Source organism: Octopus sinensis, unplaced genomic scaffold (assembly GCF_006345805.1).
Source record: "Octopus sinensis unplaced genomic scaffold, ASM634580v1 Contig19621, whole genome shotgun sequence".
Classification (NCBI taxonomy): domain Eukaryota; kingdom Metazoa; phylum Mollusca; class Cephalopoda; order Octopoda; family Octopodidae; genus Octopus; species Octopus sinensis.
The window spans coordinates 1-20,000 of record NW_021836461.1 but is presented as its reverse complement, the minus strand read 5'-3'; the positions used below and the strand labels follow the sequence as shown (position 1 = coordinate 20,000).

General features: G+C 40.2%; 1 long non-coding RNA gene across 1 annotated transcript in view; it reads right to left on the bottom strand.

Annotated features, from left to right (window-relative positions):
• The window catches only part of LOC118762035, a 13,261-nt gene extending 3,425 nt beyond the window's left edge, over positions 1-9,836 (bottom strand). The window contains exons 1-2 of the long non-coding RNA XR_004997821.1: positions 9,706-9,836; positions 7,995-7,997 (exon numbers count right to left, since the gene is read on the bottom strand). This is a non-coding gene — a long non-coding RNA (uncharacterized LOC118762035). The remainder of the gene's footprint in view (positions 1-7,994; positions 7,998-9,705) is intronic.
• Positions 9,837-20,000: the final 10,164 nt, after the last annotated feature.

The following is a 20,000-nucleotide window of genomic DNA, read 5'->3' as shown; positions in this document are numbered from 1 at the left end:
ACCCATATACGAATTTGTTGTTAAAGTTTATGAACAATAAATTGGTTATACGTCTACAATGCACTCTATATTTTTAACAGTTTTATACACAATTCCTAATAATATCTAACTATAAACTTACAATATGATTTTCTTAATCATGGCAATGAGTATCTACAAGAGTAAAATAATTATCAGAAAGTCCCACTGCGTGGCACATTGGACGAGTATCTTCTCCTATAGCCTCGGACCTACCAAAGCCTTGTGAGTGGATTTGGTAGACGGAAACTGAAAGAAGCCCGTCGTATATATGTATGTGTTGTGTGTGTGTGTGTGTGTGTGTATGTGTGTATAATATATATATATATATGTGTGTGTGTGTGTGTGTGTGTGTGTGGTGTGTGTGTGTGTGTGTGTGTGTGTGTGTGTGTGTGTGTGCGTCTGTGTTTGTCCCGCAACATCGCTTGACAACCGATGCTGGTGTGTTTACGTCCCCGTAACTTAGCGGATCGGCCAAAGAGACCGATAGAATAAGTACTAGGCTTACAAAGAATAAGTCCTGGGATCGATTTGCTCGACTAAAAGGCGGTGCTCCAGCATGGCCGCAGTCAAATGACTGAAACAAGTAAAAGAGTAAAAGAGTAATTGTTGAGAACCACTGAGATAAATAGAGATAAATAGAAAGATGTGTGAATCTAATCTTTATATCTGCATCTATCTATTTCTGTAAACGTGTGTGAATGCAATAATATTGGTTTCAGATTGTAGCAAAAGACTAGCAATTCCTGGGAAGTAGGCATGTCGATTATATTAACGCCCAGAGCTCAACTGATACTTTTTCTATCAACCCTGAAAAAATAAAAGGTAAATCGACCACGGTGGGATTTGAATTCAGAACGTAAAATCAGACGAAATGCCGCTAAGCATTTTGCCGCGCGTGCTAACGATTCTGCCAACTTGCCAGCTTTGAATGTGTCAATATTGAGTTCATTTCAAGGCGGCGAGCTGGTAGAAACGTTAGCTTATTCTTCTTGCGCCTTTTTAAAGCCTAGCCAGGCTCATGGGCCCGGTTTCCCGTTTTCTATGGCGTATGTGCTTCCCAGCTGGACAGGACGCCAGTCCATCGCAGCGTTACTCATTTTTGCCAGCTGAGTGGACTGGAGCAACGTGAAATGAAGTGTTTTGCTCAAGAACACAACGCGTCGCCCGGTCCAGGAATCGAAACAACAATCTTACGATCATGATGCTGACACCCTAACCACTAAGCCACGCACCTCCATGGTAATGCTAGCACACCAGGAGAAATGCTTAGCGGTATTTCGTCTGCGTTACGTTGTGAGTTCAAATTCCGCCGAGGTCGACTTTGCCTTTCATCCTTTCGGGGTCGATAAATTAAGTACCAGTTACGCACTGGGGTCGATGTAATCGACTTAATACCTATGTCTGTCCTTGTTTGTCCCCTCTGTGTTTAGCCCCTTGTGGGTAATAAAGAAATAGGTATTTCGTCTGCCGCTACGTTCTGAGTTCAAATTCCGCCGAGGTCGACTTTGCCTTTCATCCTTTTGGGGTCGATTAAATAAGTACCAGTTACGCACTGGGGTCGATATAATCGACTTAATGTGTTTGTCTGTCCTTGTTTATCCTCTCTGTGTTTAGCCCTTTGTGGGTAGTAAAGAAATGGGGTTTTCGTCTGTCTTCATGTTCTGAGTTCAAATTCCTCCAAGGTTGACTTTGTCTTTCATTCTTTCGGAGTCGATAAATTAAGTACCAGTTGCGTACTGGGGTCGATCTAATCGACTGGCCCCTTCCCCCAAAATTTCGGGCCTTGTACCTGGAGTAGAAAAGAATATTGAGTTAATTTCTGTGTGCTTTGGTTTATAAATTACTCTATGTGTGATACAGTAGAACACACTGCTACTCTCTCTCTCTCTCTCTCTCTCTCTCTCTCTCTCTCTCCTCTCTCTCTCTCTCTCTCTCACACACACACACACACACACACACACATACACACACACACACACTTACTGCGCTTTATATACAGAAAATAGCTAACTGTTGACAGAAATATTTACTTTTGATTCTCCTTGTCTCTCCCATCATATATATATATATATATATATATATATATTATATATACATACATACATACACACACACACACATATATATTCTTGCTGAAAGAAAAACTACCAACCAAATTGGATAGACGAATGTTGAGGTGGTTTGGCTCCATGGAGAGGATGGATGAGGAGCGGATGGTAAAGAGGGCGATGAAGGCTGAGGTGGTAGGCAGCAGAACCAGAGGCAGAACTCGGTTTGTGCGGATGGATGGAGTGAGGAAAGCTTTGGTGGTTAGAGGTGTTGGAGTGAGAGAGACAAGACAGTTTATAAATGATAGGAAAGCTTGAAGAGTGTTTGTGGACGGATGAGTGTATTTTGATGTTGCGCAAAGGGGTACGGAACCAACATGATGCGGCGGGGGTAAACCAGCATTTGCTGTCGGGACTTGCCGCTGATATTGGGGGTTGCGTTCTATGTCTTGACCCGAGCATGGAACGGGGTTTGTCCCCTTGAGCTGGGAAATGAATGGAATGTCTGGTGTGTGCCTTGCTGTAGCTACCCCCTACTAAAAGAATGGGGAATAGGCCTTGGTATATGTATGTATATGTGTATACGATCGTGAGGTTGTGAGTTCGAATCCTAGTCCGGGCTGCGTGTTGTGTTCTCGAGCAAGGCACTTTATTTCACGTTGCTCCAGTTCACTCAGCTGTAGAAATGAGTTGCGACGCCACTGGTGCCAAGCTGTATCGACCTTTGTCTTTCCCTTGGATAACACTGGTGGCGTGGAGAGGGGAGGCTGGTATGCATGGGCGACTGCTGGCCTTCCATAAAAACAACCTTGTGTCTAGGAGGGTAACTTTCTAGGTGCAATCCCATGGTCATTCATGACCGAAGGGGGTCTTTACCCTTTATATATATATATATATATATAACGGGAAGCTTTATGAAAATAGACAAAAGACGAAGGCAGGTGGAAAACAAACGAACAAATGTATTAGTATGGCGCTCAGGAAATATAAATAAAACAAGTCTTTAACGTTTCGAGCCTACGCTCTTCAACAGAAAGATACACAGAGAGAGAAAAACACAGAAAGAAGGAGAGAAAAAAAACGCGTGCTGTAGCTAACGAATCAACATGGCGATCTGATTTCGGCCAGAGGTCAAAGATCAAACATGAGACGCGAGAGCGAAATAAGGGGAGATAATAGGGTGGTTAATAGGGTTGAAGGACCAGCTAATAGTGCGTAGGAGGGGTCTGGACGTGTGTATGTATAGGGTTGGTGTATGTATTAGTATGTATAAGGGTGTGTGTGTGTGTTGTGTGTGTGTATGAGAGAGTATTAGTGCGTAGGATGTGTGTGGTGTGTGTGTATGTATGTATGTATGTATGCATTATGAGCTGGGAAATGAATGAAATACCTGGTGTGTGTCTTACTGTAGCTAGCACCTCTTAAAAAATAGGGAATAGGCCTGGGTATTATGTATATATATATATATTATATATATATATATATATATATATATATATGTATGTATGTATGTATGTATGTGTATGTATGTATGTATGTGTTTATGTAAGTGTGTATGTATGTATTATGTGTGTGTCATGTAACCACACAGATGCTTTCCTTGGACTATTCTTTTCCCTCTGTCCGGGCTTCTCCTCTTTCCTGTTTCTGACGAAGAACCTATGATCGAAACGTCACTCACTGCATTTTAAACCGAGCGTCAACATTCACTGTGTACGTCCGTTTGTTTCTTTTTTTTTTAGATTTGTCTAAATACAGAGATACATACATACTTATATTTACATTCTTTTATTCTTTTACTTGTCTCAGTCATGTGATTGCGGCCATGCTGGAGCACCACCCTAAGTAGTTTTTTTAGCCGAACATATCGACCACAGGACTTATTCTTTGTAAGCGTAGTACTTATTCTATCAGTCTCTTTTGTCAGACCTCTACGTTACGGGGGACGTAAACAAACCAGCATCAAGCAATGGTGGGGGGTACAAATACAGACACAACACAGCAACATATACATATACATACATACATACATACATATATATATACATATATATATATATATATATATATATAATATTATATATATATATATATAATATATATATATACATACATATACATATAAGATAGGCTTCTTTCAGTTTCCCTCTATCAAAGCCACTCACGGGGCTTTGGTCAGCACGAGGCTATATTAGAAGACATTTGCCCAAGCTGCCACGCAGTGGGACTGAACCCAGTACCATGTGGTTGAGAAGCAAGCTTCTTACCACACAGCCACGCCATATTTATCTTATAAATTTGTTTACGGGAAACGTTTTGAATATGCAAATAAAGCTCCCATTCCATTATGCGGCCACAATCTAATGATGTTGACTGATGAACCAGTTTGGGAGTTTCGCATCGAGCTGTCCTGGTATAATGTAGAATAAATATAGAAATAATAACAATAATCCTTCAATGGAATTTATAAACATTTAATGCTTCCCTAGTCATACGCTCAAAAATGCCGGTTTTCTCAGATTCTGGGGTGGATATAAATTCCCAGGGCCGGCTCTAGGGTTGCTGGCGCCCCGGGCAAGCTGAACTTCGGCGTGTACAAAATGACGGTTGAGGAAATTTCCTTGTCTTTGTCACGCTCTCTTTGGCGCCCCCTAGTACATGGCGCCCGGGGCGACTGCCCGAGGTTGCCGGTATCTTGTGCCGGCCCTGTATATTTCCCACCTCCGGACAACTGGACGGGACGTAGATACCTTGCAGGATTACTCATTTCTGCCAGTTGAATGGACTGGAGCAACACGAAATGAAGTATTTTGCTCAAGAACAAAGCGCATTATCCGAGCAGGTTAAAGCCTTGTGATTCAATTTGGTCGACGGAAACTGAAAGAATCCCAACATGTGTGTGTGTGTGTGTGTTGTGTCTTTGAGTCGATGTTTGCCTCACCCAACTACTGCTTGACAACCGGTGTTGGTGTGTTTACGTTCCCCTGGTACAGCGGTTCGGCATTGGAGACCGATAGAATAAGTACCAGGCTTAACAAACAATAAGTACGGGAGTCGAGTCGTTCGACTAAACTCCTTCACGGTGGTGCCCCAGCATGGCCGCAGTCTAATGATTGAAGTGAGTAAAAGATAGATGTGTGTGCATGTCTGTGCATGTATGTGTATGCATAAACATGTATGTGTATTTGTATGTGTATATGTATGTATATATATGTATGTGTGTGTATGTATGTGTGTGTATGCATGTATGTGTGTGTGTGTATGTATGTATGTATGTATGTATGTATGTATGTATGTATGTATGTATGTGTGTATGTATGTGTATGTATGTATGTGTGTATCCATGTGTGTGTGTCGGTATGCATATGTGTGTATATATGTATGTATGAATGTATGTATGCATGTTTGCACGTATATGTATGCATATATGTATGTGTGTGTATGTATGTATGTGTGTATGGATGTATGTGTGTATGTATATATATGTGTGTGTATATTTGTATGTATGTGTGTATATATATATGTGTGTGTGTGTGTATGCATGTAAGTATGTATGTATATATGTATGTATGTGTGTATGTATGTATGTATGTATCCATGTGTGTGTGTCGGTATGTATGTATATATGTGTGTGCATGCGTATGTGTGTATATATGTATGAATGTATGTATGCATGTTTGCATGTTATATGTATGCATATATGTATGTATGTGTATGTATGTATGTGTGTATGTATGTATATATATATATGTGTGTGTGTGTGTATGCATGTAAGTATGTATATGTATGCGTGTGTGTATGTGTGTATGTATTTATGTATGTATGTATGTATGTATGTATGTATGTATGTATGGTAACAGCTTTTCTTTTAGGCATGTTACATTGCTAAAGAAAAAGAAAAAAGAGGAAGGTAACGTCTATATTTCAAATTATTTTTAGAAGTTAATTTTTCCAAACAAACTGCAATAGTCGTACGGGGAAAAAGATACGGAAAAAGCGCAAAACAAAACAACTTAATAAAAAAAAAAAAGAAAGATTAAATTGAAACAGGCGTGTATTCAAATCAACATCGTTGGCGGGGGGGGGGCAGAACGCCAGAGGTGGGAGAAGAGAGAGAGATGGAGGGAGAGAACGTGTGTTTGTATGTGATGTTTAAATTTTTATATCACACATCTATAAAGGCTGTTCTGGGAGTAGAGAACAACATCGTAGACTGACAAGCGGATCTTTTAAGAGGTCGCTAAAACTGTTAGAGATAGCAGCAAAATCACACCAAAAGGAGCAGGACATAGATTTTGCTTTTGCTTCTTTTTTTAAATTAAAATTTTTTTTTTTTTTTGTGACCGACAGATTTAAAAAATAATTTTTTGTAACTAAACACTTTCAAACTTCGGACACTGGTAGAATGTGTCATTTAAAACATGTTTTACTCTTAGCATTTTTGAGAAAAACTTATATTTACGAAGTCATTTCACGTTAAAGTTGTCCTATTTCGGTAATTTCAACCAATCAATGACGTGTATTCAGCTGAATAATATTACTGCTGTTGTTTGTCAATAAGAACTTCCGGCGGTATATATTTCTTTTGTCAGTTATTTATGACAACCCTAACCCTAAAACCCTAACACCCTAACCCTAAATCCCTAATCCTAACCCTAAACCCCTAACTCTAACCCTAAAACCTTAAAGCTAAAACCAGTACAAACGCACGAACGATGTCATAAATAACAGTAACAAACGAAAAATACACCGCCGATAGTTGTTGTTGATAAACAGCGGCAGTAATTTTATTCGGCTGAATACACAAGCTTTTCTCAAAAATGATAAGAGTAAAAGATGTTTTATATGACACATTCTACCAGTGTTCGAAGTTTGTGTTTAGTTACAAAAAAATATTTTAAAAATCTGTCGGTCAAAAAGGTAAAGATCCTTTTTTGGTAAGCTAGATAGAAGACGAAGGAGCGAACTCAAGACGATCACAAGCATTGCCAGCATTCGTTACACTGATGCAAGTGACGTCCGAATACTTTCAAAAGATCTGACTTCGCTTCGATTAATCAAGAACTTGACCGGTTGAATATGGTGAACCGAGCGACATGCGCGTGTGTTTACTGAAATAGATAAATAAATAAAAAATATAAATAAATAAATAAATAAATGAATAAATAAATAAGTAAATAAATAAATGAGAGAAGCATAAATTTGTGATTAAGAAACTCGCTTTGCAATCAAGTTTTTCGAGTTCAGTTCCATTGCGTAGCACTTGGATAAATGCCTACTACTATAAGCTACAGGCTTACTAATGCTTTGAGAGGAATTGTGGTAGATGGAAGTTGTCGTATTCTATATATATATATATATATATATATATATATATATATATATATATATATATATATTATATATATATATATAGATAGATAGAAGATAGATAGATAGATAGATAGATAGATAGATAGATAGATAGATAGAGATAGATAGATAGTTAGATAGAAGATAGATAGATAGATAGATAGATAGATAGATAGATAGATAGATAGATAGGTAGATAGATAGATAGATAGGCACAGGCATGGGCGTGTGGTAAGAAGTGGATTCATCCCCACTGCGTACCACCTTAGGCAAGTGTCTCGGGCCGACTAAAGCCTTGTGTGTGGATTTGGTACACGGGAAATGAAAAGGAATCCCATGGTATGCATGTATGTATATGTGTGTGTGAGTATATATATATATTATTGTGAAAGCGCGTGGCTTAGTGGTTGGGGCATGCGGCTCACGACGACTCTACTCTCTGGAGCGAAGGCGGGAGAGGTACGCAGTGATATATGTATGGAAGATACTGGAGGGGCTGATATCAAACTTTGGGATTGAGAGTTATACCAGGCCCCGAAATGGACGTCACAGCACTATTCCAAAAGTTCCAACTATCTCATCTAGGGCGAGGGGCATGTACTGTAATACCTTGGGATTCAAGGGCCCACAGCTATTTAACTCCTTGCGAAAATATCTGAGGGACCTCCATGGAGTGGGAGTAGATGTTTTCAAGAAACAACTTGACCTCTTACTATCCAAGATCCCAGATGAACCAATATCAAGGCAGGAAACTCAAAAGAGAGCAGCGATATCGAACTCCCTCCTTCACCAGAAGCCAAACCCATAGAATTGGCCAATTAAAATATGATTACAATGGCGCTGCCCCAGCATGGCCGCAGCCACAAGGTTGAAACATAAAAGAATAAAAGAATAAAAAACAATCCCATTTGACATCAAAGTTTGATGACAGCGTGTATACACGTACACAGATGAATATATACAATTACATTAAAATTCACGAGCGGATAAGATGACAGTGATTTAAAAGAAAGTCCTCAAATGAATCAAATAAAAGGAAAAATATCTTACGGCCGTTTCAGAGAATGTGCGAAGTGGTATATATATATATATATATATATATTAATAAATAAATAAAACATATGCATATATATAAACATATATGTACATACCTACCTCTACATGTACATATACACGCATATATGAGTACAGGACACCAAAAAGGACGTCGAACACAATGAGAAACGAAAACATAGACACAAACCAAAGGAACTGGACAATTCATTTCCCGTGTACCAAATCCACACACAAGGCTTTAGTCGGCCCGAGACACTTGCCTAACGTGATACGCAGTGGGGATGAACCCACTTCTTACCACACGCCTATGCCTGCGCCTATCTATCAATCTATATACACATATATGCACTCACTCATTTTCGACGAAATGAGATAAGTTTTCAAGAAATATACACTTTTACTCTTTTACTCTTTTACTTGTTTCAGTCATTTGACTGTGGCTATGCTGGAGCACCGCCTTTAGTCGAGCAAATCAACCCCAGGACTTATTCTTCGTAAGCCTAGTACTTATTCTATCGGTCTCTTTTGCCGAACCGCTCAGTTACGGGGACGTAAACACACCAGCATCGGTTGTCAAGCGATGTTGGGAGGACAGACTCACAAACACACACACACACACACACACACACATATATATATATATATACATGTATACGACGGGCTTCTTTCAGTTTCCGTCTACCAAATCCACTCACAAGGCTTTGGTCGCCCGAGAAGTAGAAGACACTTGCCCAAGGTGCTACGCAGTGGGACTGAACCCCGGAACCATGTGGTTGGTAAGCAAGCTACTTACCACACAGCCACTCCTACGCAGATATATTTAAAATGGATTTAATATTGCTGTGCATATAAAAGCCATAGCTAAACCACAAGGCGACTAAATTTATGCTAATTAAATGGTCGTATGCAAATTTATTTACAACCTATATACGTGTAACACTGATATGCAAATGATTAAACACAGTACCCGTTGTGCTTCGCAGTTTTCATAACCAGTTGTCTTTTATCTTTTATCTCTTACTTGTTTCAGTTATTTGACTGCAGCCATGTTGGGGCATCGCCTGGAAGGGATGCTTTTTTTTAGTCGAACAAATCGACCCTTGGACTTATTACTTTTGAAAGCCTAGTACTTATTCTATCGGTCTCTTTTTACCGAATTGCTAACTTAGGGAAGCGTAAACACACCAGCACCAGTTGTCAAACAGTGGTAGAACACAAACACACACACACACACAATTGAAACTTTGATTTTTTTTGCACCATAGTATTTCCATCATCCCACAATCAAATTTGCCATCACCCTTTCCTTCCTTATTCATCTATCACCCCTTCCTTTCTCATTCATATGTTGTGATGTGACGGAGAAAACACAAGAATATTATTATAGTATATATATATATATATGAAATCAGAACAAAAATGGAACAAGAACGTAACAGGCGACAACAAAACATTTGGACAGTAGGTAATACAAAAAAGGACAGGAAAAAGCAAGGACAGGACATTCGGAGCTGTCAATCTTCAATCGAGAAGCAGATCGTCTTTGCAGCTTCGGCCGGTTAGTCTCGAGATTGTTCTAATCTGGCCGGCCCCAAGAAAATCTGAGCTATGAGCACTAGATTCTTTAGAAAAAAGCAAGCGAATGTATTCGAGAAAGGACAAAAAGAAAGTATCGGAGAAATGGTACACAATTACAAATATAGACAACAGGACATTATCAACAGGCGTCTTTCGACTAAGGACGACTTTTATTAAGCTGGCATGTATGGATGTGAAGCCTTACGGCAGGAACATGGGAGGTGAAAGTCATGGGAAGAAATACAACAGTTGCTGCACGGATGGTAGTTGAACCAAGAAAGAAAGGTCAGACTTGGCCGAACACCGGTCACGTGAAAGGAGAAGAGAGAGGTAGTGGATAGAGGGATTGAAGAATTAGGGAGGGACGAGAAAGAGAGAAAAAGGAAAGGGACAGACAGAGGTTAATGAGGAGAGATAGTGGTGAGAATGAAGGGAGTGCCAAGAAATGTGAGAGAGGTTGGGAGCGAGAAAAAGTAAAGTGGAAGGAGCGAAGAATGTATGAAAGGGGCTAAAGGAAAGAGTAAGAGTCGTACAAAATTTACATATATATATGCACTTACATATAGGAGACCAAAAGTGTACGTACGCCGCTGTATGTATATATAAAAAAATGAAGCAAAAAATGGAACAAGAACGTAATAGGCGACAACAAAACATTAGGACAGTAGGTGAATAAAAAAGGACGGAAAAAAAACAAGGACATTTATTATATATATATTATATATATATATATATATATATATACAGAGAGAGGAGAGAGAGAAGAGAGAGAGAGAGAGAGAGAGAAGGAGGGAAAGGTGTTAATATATTTTATGTTATTCCTTTTACTTGTTTCAGTCATGAAGCATCAGTCATGCTGGGCAATCAATCGCCTTAAAGAATGTTTAGTCGAATGAATCGACTAATCATGTTTTGCTTACAGAATGGTACTTAATGTATCCTTCTCTTTTGCCGAACCACTATGTTACGGGGGCGTGAACACACTAACACTGATTGTTGGGGGACATATAAAAACTGCACACACATTCTTTTATTTGTTTCAATCATTTGACTGCGGCAATGCTAGAGCACCGCCTTTGGTCGAACAAATCGATCCCAGCACGTATTCTTTGTGAGCCTAGTACTTATCTTATCGGCCTCTTGTGCCGAACCGCTAAGTTACGGGGACGTAAACACACCAACACCGGTTGTCATGCGATGACGGTAGGGAAACATCCCAGACACACAAACATATGCATACACACACATTATATATATTTATATATGTATATACGACAGGCTTCTTTCAGTTTCCGTCTACCAAATCCACTCACAAGCTATAGTAGAAGACACTTAGCAGCCATGCCTGCGCATGTGTGTGTGTGTGTGTGTGTGGTGTTTATATATATATATATATATATATATATCTAATAAAGGGTAAAATTAATTAATTGATAATAATTTTACAAGTATTTCGGTATTATTGAAAGAACCATTATGGGTAAACTATATATATTATATATATATAATATATATATATATATATATATAATATATATATAAAATGAAATGATGGCATTGTTCAATTAAATGGAGTCGCGATGAAACGAGCGTACTGCATTACCTCTGGATATCCTGTTGCGTATTTGATGTAATATATATATATATATATGTATATATATATATATATATACATATACTACAGGCTTCTTTCAGTTTCCGCCAACCAAATCTACTCACAAGACTTTGGTTGGTCCGATACAATATCAGAAGGTACACAAGGTGCCACGCAGTGGGATAGAGCCCGGAACCATGTGGTTGGAAAGCAACCTTCTAACCACAGCCACGACTACACCAATTACGGAGATGTAAGTTGTGTGGCGAGTGTTTTGATCTGAAATCGTGAGTTGAATCTGGAACGATTGCAGCGTGGAAGACAAAAGCGAAGTCATTCACAAAGATACAAAGGCCGTGAACTTCACTCCGAGCTGCGAAGTCGCTCAAAGCTTACACCTGATCACTGACAAACGTTTGTACGAACGTACACACAAACGAACAAACGAGATGTACAACGCATCTAGAAAAATATACCTCCGGCATTTATATGTGATGATGGATGGAAGCACTCCGTCGGTTACGACGACGAGGGTTCCGGTTGATCCGATCAACGGAACAGCCTGCTCGTGAAATTAACGTGTAAGTGGCTGAGCACTCCACAGACACGTGTACCCTTAACGTAGTTCTCGGGGATATTCAGCGTGACACAGAGAGTGACAAGGCGGCCCTTGAAATACAGGTACACAGAAACAGGAAGTAAGAGTGAGAGAAAGTTGTGGTGAAAGAGTACAGCAGGGATCACCACCATCCCCTGCCGGAGCCTCGTGGAGCTTTAGGTGTTTTCGCTCAATAAACACTCACAACGCCCGGTCTGGGAAACGAAACCGCGAGTCCGCTGCCCTAACCACTGGGCCATTGCGCCTCCACATTTATATGTGTACGGTGTGTGTGAATGCATGTGTACGCACACACACACGCGCGCACACACATTATATGCATGCATATATGCTGGCAGAAATGTTAGCACGCCGGGCGAAATGCGCAGCCGTATTTCGTCTGCCGCTACGTTCTGAGTTCAAATTCCGCCGAGGTCGACTTTGCCTTTCATCCTTTCGGGGGTCGATAAATTAAAGTACCAGTTACGCACTGGGGTCGATATAATCGACTTAATCTCTTTGTCTGTCCTTGTGTTTCTGAGTTTAGCGCCTTGTGGGCAGTAAAGAAATATACATACATACATATATACATATACGTACGTGACAATTTTTTACAGTTTGTGATTTTATTGTAAATAAATCTGAACATGAGTATTTTCATTTCAGTAATTAAATGCTGTTTCTTTTTCTTTTTTTTTTTTTTTGCATAAGACAATTAAAGTATTGCACAGGGGTTCCTAGAGCCAGTGGAATGTTTCCTTGGAGTTCCGCTCCAGCAAAAAGGTTGAAAAGCACTGGTGTATATAAACGCGCTGAGTGGGAGTAGCTTGTTTACCAACCACATGGTTCCGGGTTCAGTCCCACTGCGTGGCTCCTTGGGCAAGTGTCTTCTGCTATAGCCCCGGGCCGACCAATGCCTTGTGAGTGGATTTGGTAGACGGAAACTGAAAGAAGCCCGTCGTATATATGTATATATATATATGCGTGTGTGTGTTTGTGTATCTGTGTTTGTCCCCCTAGCATTGCTTGACAACGATGCTGGTGTGTTAATGTCCCGTACTTAGCGTTCGGCAAAAGAGACCGATAGAATAAGTACTGGCTTACTAAAGAATAAGTCTCGGGGTCGGGTTGCTCGATTAAAGGCGGTGCTCCAGCATGGCCGCAGTCAAATGACTGAAACAAGTAAAAGAGTAAAAGAGTATATACATTCGTGGTTTTAAAATTACGTACGCACGCATGCACCTTGACTACATAAGGTTGTGCATATATACGGGTGATTCTGTTTATAAAAGAATGAGTCCGCGCGCATGTGTGTATGTGTGTGTGTGTGTGTGTGTGTGTGAAGCTATGCGTGTGTGAAGCTATGTGCGTGTGTGTGTGTGTGTGTGTGTGTGCATACATATGGGCACAAACATATATATATATTACACATAGGGCGGCGAGCTGGCACAATCGTTAGCACGCCGGGCGAAAATGCGTGGCCATATTTCGTCTGCCGTTACGTTCTGAGTTCAAATTCCGCCAAGGTCGACTTTGCCTTTTCATCCTTTCGGGGTCGATAAATTAAGTACCAGTTACGCACTGAGGGTCGATATAATCGACTTAATCCGCTTGTCTGTCCTTGTTTGTCCCCCCTCTGTGTTTAGCCCCTTGTGGGTAGTAAAGAAATATATATTTCGTCTGACGTTACGTTCTGAGTTCAAATTCCGCCGAGGTCGACTTTGCCTTTTCATCCTTTCGGGGTCGATAAATTAAGTACCATTTACGCACTGGGGTCGATGTAATCGACTTAATCCGCTTGTCTGTCCTTGTTTGTCCCCCGTCTGTGTTTAGCCCCTTGTGGGTAGTAAAGAAATATATATATACGGATAATTCTGTTTATAGAAGAATGAGCCTGTGTGTGTGTGTGTGTGTGTGTGTGTGTGTGTGTGTGTGTGTGTGTGTGTGTGTGCGTGTGTGTGCGCGTGTGTGAAGCTACGTGTGCGCGCATACATATGGGCACAAACATATATATATTACATATATATATGGCTATTTCTCCATCTACGAATGTAACTGCACTAGCGCAATGATATGCACGATACATAACACAAACGTGGATCTAAGTTATATACATTCGTATGTGAACGTGTATGAGTGTGTGTGCGTTTGTGTGTTTGTGTGTGTGTGTGTGCGTGTGTGTGTGTGTTTGTAACAATACAACAATGCAAGTTCTCTTTCTTCTCACTAACTTTCCTCCTCTCTATCATTCATTCAAAAAAATTTGGCCTTCCCTTCCTCCTACCTGCCCCTCCTCTCTGCCTTTCTCTACATTCTCTTATCCCCCCCTTCCTCTTTCTGCCTGCCTGCCTGCCTCTACCCCATTTTCATGTTGCCTCCCCGCTCGCTTTCTCTGCTTCCCCTCCCTCCCTCCCTCCATCTCTCTCTGTCATTCAGCGTTCCGCCCTCCCTCCCTCCCCCTCTTTATCTCTGTCTTCTTGCTATGCTATATATATAAAGCCACCCTCTGTGTCTGTGTGTTCGCCTCTGTCGTTACATGCCACACCTAAAGCTATCCACTTTCTTCCACGCACACACACTCACTCGCACAAACGACTCCCACTCATTTCACAAATATAAGCAACACTCACTCACTCACTCACTCACTCACTCACTCATTCTCACTCACTCTCTCTCTCTCTTACCTACAAACATATGCGTAGACCCCCCCACACATACACAAGCACACACACACACACACACACACACACACGCATACACACACGCATACACACACGCAAGAGCCCACGAGGAAGCTCCTACATGATCGCTAGATTTGCTAGAATTAACAACCAAATTCCCTCAGACAATATTCTTGGGAAAGGCGTGATGGTCACGGCAAGAATGGCTTATAAAAACAATAGGTTTACTCATTCATGGCTGACTTCTGACTAAACACCAACGACCATTCACATGCAAATATACACACATGCATACACATATACAGACATACATACAAACATACATACACACATTACGATATACACATACACACACATACATACAGACATATACAAACGTGCATACATACATACACATACCATACACACAGACATACATGCAAACATACATACATACACACACATACATACATACAAACATTACATACAAACATGCATACATACATACACACATACCATACATACATACATACACACATACATTCATTCATACATGCATACATACATACACACATACCATACATACATACTCTTACTCTTTTACTCTTTTACTTGTTTCAGTCATTTCACTGCGGCCATGCTGGAGCACCGCCTTTAGTCGGCCACTCGAACCCGGGACTTATTCTTTAGTAAGCCGAGTACTTATTCTATCGGTCTCTTTTGCCGACCGCTAAGTAACGGGGACATAAACACACCAGCATCGGTTGTCAAGCAATGCTAGGGGGACAAACACAGATACACAAACACACACACGCATATATAATATATATATATATATATATATATATATATAATATATATTATATTATATATATATATATATATATATATACATATATACGACGGGCTTCTTTCAGTTTCCGTCTACCAAATCCACTCACAAGGCTTTGGTCGGCCCGAGGCTATTGTAGAAGACACTTGCCCAAGATGCCACGCAGTGGGACTGAACCCGGAACCGTGTGGTTGGTAAGCAAGCTACTTACCACACACACATACATACATACACACACACATACATACATACATACATACACATAATTTGCTCTTTCTTACTCGTCACCACACAACTGCAACACAAACTTTTATACTCTCATATAACAAAACACACACACACACACACACACACACCTGTCCATGCACACATACACACTCACGCGCGCGCGCACAAACTACGACGCATGCATACTGCATTTTACACACTCAAACACATACTCAAACGCACCCAAGTACGCTACAAAACATGCGCAGGAGTGGCTGTGTGGTAAGTAGCTTGCTTACCAACCACATGGTTCCGGGTTCACTCCCGCTGCGTGGCACCTTGGGCAAGTGTCTTCAACTATAGCCTCGGGCCGACCAAAGCCTTGTGAGTGGATTTGGTAGAGGAAACTGAAAGAAGCCCGTCGTATATATGTATGTATATATATATATTTATATATATATATATATATATATATATATATATGCGGTGTGTGTGTGTGTGTATCTGTGTTTGTCCCCCTAGCATTGCTTGACAACCGATGCTGGTGTGTGTTTATGTCCCCGTTACTTAGCGGTTCGGCAAAAAGAGACCGATAGAATAAGTACTGGGCTTACAAAGAATAAGTCCCGGGGTCGAGTTGCTCGATTTAAAGGCGGTGCTCCAGCATGGCCGTAGTGAAATGACTGAAACAAGTAAAAGAGTAAGAGTACGCACATTGCTTATACACACATATTCTACTGTACACATATACACTACGACGACGATTACGATTACAACTAAACACGCACGTAGACAACGCAGGTACACGCGTCCTTCACATATTCTTTTTTAGATACGTACTTATTTCTTTATTGCCCACAGGGAGCGGGGCAAAGCAGAGAGGGGACAAACAAGGACAGGCAAATGGATTAAGTCGATTCATCGACCTCAGTGCGTAACTGGTACTTATTTAATCGACCCCGAGAAGATGAAAGGCAAAGTCAACCTCAGCGGAATTTGAACTCAGAACGTAACAGCAGACGAAATACTACCTATTTCTTTACTACCCACAAGGTGCTAAACATAGAGGGGACAAACAAGGACAGACAAATGGATTAAGTCGATCTCATCGACCCCAGTGCGTAACTGGTACTTATTTAATCGACCCCGAGAGGGTGAAAGGCAAAGTCGACCTCGGCGGAATTTGAACTCAGAACGTAGCGGCAGACGAAATACTAACCTAAGCATTTCGCCCGGCGTGCTAGCGATTCTGCCAGCTCGCCATAGATACATATTACACACACGCACAAACACACACACACACACACACACACACACACACACACACTCATACACACACACACACACACACACACACACATACACTTATATACACACATACACAAAAGTCTTCTCAACCACGAGTTCTCCTATCAGATGAAGTCATAGCATTACTTCAGTCTGATATTGGGCTGGCTTGCCATTGCTTTCTCCAACTGGATGGCCATTATCGACCCAGAAGGAGTTCATCTGCCCTTCGGCAGGTCTTGTGCTGGGGGTCCAGACGCCCTCCTCATAAGAGTGACAGGCTACTCAACTGGAGGAGCTGGTTTAGTTGCCGACCACTCAACCATGAAAGAGGAAATACTGGTTTACATGGTACCAGTTGCAGGTCTCATCAGCCTGTGATGAGATCTCTGGCATGACTATAACACACTAAAAAAAAGGGTAAAGACCCCCTTCGGTCATGAATGACCATAGGATTGCACCTAGAAAGCACAAGTCCGGGCAAGTCCGAGGCACAAGTCCGGGCAAGGTTGTTTATGGAGACCAGCAGTCGCCCATGCATATCAGTCTCTCCTCTCCACGCCACCGATATTGTCCAAGGGAAAGGCAAAAGCAAATACAACTTAGCATGAGTGATGTCGCAACTCATATCTACAGCCGAGTGAACTGGGGCGACATGAAAATAAAGTGTCTTGCTCAAGAACTCAACACGCAGCCTGGTCTGGGAATCGAAATCACCATCTCATGATTGTGAGTCTGACGCTCTAACCGCTGAGCCATGCGCCTTCACACACTGCTAAGCAAATAAAAGTCTATGAATTTCCGTCGGTTTCGACGGTCAGTAATCCAGTTATTCGATCCACTGAACAACCCACGTTCAGAGCTGGATTAACAATCAAGCGATATAAGCACGTGCTTAGGGCATCTAAAGAAGGGAGGGGCATCACAGAAATGGTAAATGGTTTAGGCACAAAAGAAATCATTTTAAACTTGCTAAAATAATGTTGTTTCAATTTTTGGAACAAGGCCAGCGTTTTCGGCAGAGGGATTGAGTTGATAACATTGACTTGCTCAACTGGTATTTATTTTATCGATCCCGAAAGAGTGAAAGGCAAAGTCGACCTCAGCGGAATTTGAACTCAGAACATGAAGGCAGACGAAATGCTGCTAGATACTTTTGCCTGACATATTAACTATTCTGTCAGTGGAGGCGCAATGGCCCAGTGGTTAGGGCAGCGGACTCGCGGTCATAGGATCGCGGTTTCGATTCCCTGACCGGGCGTTGTGAGTGTTTATTGAGCGAAAACACCTAAAAAAGCTCCACGAGGCTCCAGCAGGGGATGGTGGTGATCCCTGCTGTACTCTTTCACCACAACTTTCTCTCACTTTACTTCTGTTTCTGTTGTACCTGTATTTCAAGGGACCGGCCTTGTCACTCTCTGTGTCACGTGAATATCCCCGAGAACTACGTTAAGGGTGCACGTGTCTGTGGAGTGCTCAGCCACTTACACGTTAATTTCACGAGCAGGCTGCTGTTCCGTTGATTCGGATCAACCGGAACCCTCATCGTCGTAACCGACGGAGTGCTTCCCTAACTATTCTGTCAACTCGCCGCCTTAACTTGCTAAAATAATATTCGAAGTGGTTGATATGATCGGAAATATAATTTCAAAGTGTTCTTGGTGTCGTTGTGAGGATCAGATCAAAGACTTTGCAATTACAAAAAAAGTAGGCGAAAACTTTTCCAATATAAATAAAGTGGAAGTATACAAAAATAAACATTATTTTCCATCTTACAGTTAGTTTTGATCCGTTTTGAAAAAGGCTGTGTAAATATTAGAGCATTTATAGATAGAATGTATTACAGCTGTTTCTAGGATATTTATTAATTATATCCCTTCATCGGAGACGGTGTGAGAGGATGGTTAAGTCATAATTAGTTTAGATGTGATACAAAATAGAGAGTGAGGTGGAGGAAAGAAAATAGATACAAGATATGTATGGGTATTGAAGTTGTAAGTCCATTTTTTAGTCATAAAGGTATATATGCAATATTCCAATATCCTATGAGTGAAGTCCAAAAGTCCAACAGAGTTTAAAATGCTGGATCTCACTCATAAGGGAATCTTACAATGCTTATAAACTCTAAGCAATCTAAGGACTCATTTATATATATATATATATGTAAAATTAGAAACAACCACCTTTATCAATTCAAAATGAACAATTAAATTACACCATCTAGAAAATTACATATAATAGAAATATTAAAATTAAAATAACAATAAAATACCAATGATTAAGTAAATTGAAAAAAAAAATGCATATAATTATTATTATTTTATTATTTCTTTGCAATTTACTTAATCATTAGTATTTTATTGTTATTTTAATTTTAATATTTCTATTATATGTAATTTTCTAGATGGTGTAATTTAATTGTTCATTTTGAATTGATAAAAGGTGGTTATTTCTAATTTTTTATATATATATTATATTGTGTGAAATTTGATTTAATATTTCTAATTGAATTTCTTTTTCCGTAAGTTAGGATTAATTTCCCTCAAATAATTAATATATATATATATACTATATATATATATATATAGAATATATATATATATATACACACACATATAAACACACACACATATATATAATATGTTGTGTGTATGTATATATGTATGTATATATGTATGTATGTATGTATGTATGTATGTATGTATGTATGTACGTATGTATGTATGTATGTATGTATATAGGGACAGCAAAATGTATTTATACACCC